Below are 3552 nucleotides of genomic sequence, written 5' to 3' on the forward strand. Positions count from 1 at the left end.
GAGCCAGTTCAGAAGGGGAACCCCAGTGTTCGGGGCATCAGCTGATCTCATCAGCGGATATCGCACCAATTGGATTCACACTCTACTTACATGCAGTCTATTTAAGTTGACCAGTTCTACACATGATTCCTCAATGCCGGATGTTACGTTCACGAACTCGCTGGTGTCTCTTGCTGCCGTTGCTGCTGTAACTAGCTGTTACTCATTATGCTTGTTGTTTTCTGATATCCCAGCCCAGCCTCCACCTGTCTGGGTTCTGGGTTTCATCCTCCAGGGGATCTGATGTAGCATATCCTACTGACTGTCTGGAGTTCTATTATCATCATATGATGCTTGGCTCTGGCAGTGAGCTGCCCTGTAGGAGTAGAGTCCTAACTCTTGGTTCTGGCAGTGAGCGCCCTGAAGGAGCAGAGTCCTAACTCTTGTCTCTGGCAGTGAGCTGCCCTGAAGGAGTAGAGTCCTGACTCTTGTCTCTGGCAGTGAGCTGCCCTGAAGGAGTAGAGTCCTAACTCTTGGCTCTGGCAGTGAGCTTCCCTGAAGAAGTAGAGTCCTAACTCTTGGCTCTGGCAGTGAGCTCTCCATCACTCCTCTCTCCTCTCTCTCCATCACTCCCTCTCGCTTCTCTCTCCATCACTCCTCTCTCCAACACTCCTCTCTCCTCTCTCCATCACTACCTCTCTCCTCTCTCCATCACCCCCTCTCTCCTCTCTCTCCATCACTCCTCTCTCCTCTCTCTCCATCACTCCTCTCTCCTCTCTCTCTCTCTCCTCTCTCTCCATCACTCCTCTCTCCTCTCTCTCCATCACTCCTCTCTCCTCTCTCTCCTTCACTCCTCTCTCCTCTCTCTCCATCACTACCTCTCTCCTCTCTCTCCATCACTCCTCTCTCCTCTCTCTCCATCACTCCCTCTCGCTCCTCTCTCCATCACTCCTCTCTCCTCTCTCTCCATCACTCCTCTCTCCTCTCTCTCCATCACTCCTCTCTCCTCTCTCTCATCACTCCTCTCTCCTCTCTCTCCATCACTCCTCTCTCCATCACTCCTCTCTCCTCTCTCCATCACTCCACTCTCCATCACTAATCTCTCCTCTCTCCATCACTCCTCACTCCATCACTCCTCTCTCCATCACTCCTCTCTTCTCTCTGCATCACTCCTCTCTTCTCTCTCCATCACTCCCTCTCTCTCCATCACTCCTCTCTCTCCATCACTCCTCTCTCTCCATCACTCCCTCTCTCTTCTCTCTCTCCATCACTCCCTCTCTCCATCACTCCTCTCTTCTCTCTCCATCACTCCTCTCTTCTCTCTCCATCACTCCTCTCTCCTCTCTCCATCACTCCTCTCTCCTCTCTCCATCACTCATCTCTCCTCTCTCCATCACTCCTCTCTCCATCACTCCTCTCTCCTCTCTCTCCATCACTCCCTCTCTCCATCACTCCCTCTCTCTTCTCTCTCTCCATCACCCCCTCTCTCTTCTCTCTCCATCACTCCTCTCTCCATCACTCCTCTCTCCTCTCTCTCCATCACTCCCTCTCTCTTCACTCCTCTCTCCATCACTCCCTCCATCTCTCTCTCCATCACTCCCTCTCTCCTCTCTCCATCACTCCTCTCTCCTCTCTCTCCGTCACTCCCTCTCGCTCCTCTCTCCATCACCCCCTCTCTCTACTCTCTCTCCATCACTCCTCTCTCTTCTCTCTCCATCACTCCTCTCTCCATCACTCCTCTCTCCATCACTCCTCTCTCCTCTCTCCATCACTCCTCTCTCTCCATCACTACCTCTCTCTCCATCACTACCTCTCTCCTCTCTCCATCACCCCCTCTCTCCTCTCTCTCCATCACTCCTCTCTCCTCTCTCTCCATCACTCCTCTCTCCTCTCTCTCTCTCTCCTCTCTCTCCATCACTCCTCTCTCCTCTCTCTCCACCACTCCTCTCTCCTCTCTCTCCTTCACTCCTCTCTCCTCTCTCTCCATCACTACCTCTCTCCTCTCTCTCCATCACTCCTCTCTCCTCTCTCTCCATCACTCCCACTCGCTCCTCTCTCCATCACTCCTCTCTCCTCTCTCTCCATCACTCCTCTCTCCTCTCTCTCCATCACTCCTCTCTCCTCTCTCTCATCACTCCTCTCTCCTCTCTCTCCATCACTCCTCTCTCCATCACTCCTCTCTCCTCTCTCCATCACTCCACTCTCCATCACTAATCTCTCCTCTCTCCATCACTCCTCACTCCATCACTCCTCTCTCCATCACTCCTCTCTTCTCTCTGCATCACTCCTCTCTTCTCTCTCCATCACTCCCTCTCTCTCCATCACTCCTCTCTCTCCATCACTCCTCTCTCTCCATCACCCCCTCTCTCTTCTCTCTCCATCACTCCTCTCTCCATCACTCCTCTCTCCTCTCTCTCCATCACTCCCTCTCTCTTCACTCCTCTCTCCATCACTCCCTCCATCTCTCTCTCCATCACTCCCTCTCTCCTCTCTCCATCACTCCTCTCTCCTCTCTCTCCGTCACTCCCTCTCGCTCCTCTCTCCATCACCCCCTCTCTCTACTCTCTCTCCATCACTCCTCTCTCTTCTCTCTCCATCACTCCTCTCTCCATCACTCCTCTCTCCATCACTCCTCTCTCCTCTCTCCATCACTCCTCTCTCTCCATCACTACCTCTCTCTCCATCACTACCTCTCTCCTCTCTCCATCACCCCCTCTCTCCTCTCTCTCCATCACTCCTCTCTCCTCTCTCTCCATCACTCCTCTCTCCTCTCTCTCTCTCTCCTCTCTCTCCATCACTCCTCTCTCCTCTCTCTCCACCACTCCTCTCTCCTCTCTCTCCTTCACTCCTCTCTCCTCTCTCTCCATCACTACCTCTCTCCTCTCTCTCCATCACTCCTCTCTCCTCTCTCTCCATCACTCCCTCTCGCTCCTCTCTCCATCACTCCTCTCTCCTCTCTCTCCATCACTCCTCTCTCCTCTCTCTCCATCACTCCTCTCTCCTCTCTCTCATCACTCCTCTCTCCTCTCTCTCCATCACTCCTCTCTCCATCACTCCTCTCTCCTCTCTCCATCACTCCACTCTCCATCACTAATCTCTCCTCTCTCCATCACTCCTCACTCCATCACTCCTCTCTCCATCACTCCTCTCTTCTCTCTGCATCACTCCTCTCTTCTCTCTCCATCACTCCCTCTCTCTCCATCACTCCTCTCTCTCCATCACTCCTCTCTCTCCATCACTCCCTCTCTCTTCTCTCTCTCCATCACTCCCTCTCTCCATCACTCCTCTCTTCTCTCTCCATCACTCCTCTCTCCTCTCTCCATCACTCCTCTCTCCTCTCGCCATCACTCATCTCTCCTCTCTCCATCACTCCTCTCTCCATCACTCCTCTCTCCTCTCTCTCCATCACTCCCTCTCTCCATCACTCCCTCTCTCTTCTCTCTCTCCATCACCCCCTCTCTCTTCTCTCTCCATCACTCCTCTCTCCATCACTCCTCTCTCCTCTCTCTCCATCACTCCCTCTCTCTTCACTCCTCTCTCCATCACTCCCTCCATCTCTCTCTCCATCACTCC

The sequence above is a fragment of the Oncorhynchus mykiss genome, chromosome 26 (assembly GCF_013265735.2).
Source record: "Oncorhynchus mykiss isolate Arlee chromosome 26, USDA_OmykA_1.1, whole genome shotgun sequence".
Lineage (NCBI taxonomy): Eukaryota > Metazoa > Chordata > Actinopteri > Salmoniformes > Salmonidae > Oncorhynchus > Oncorhynchus mykiss.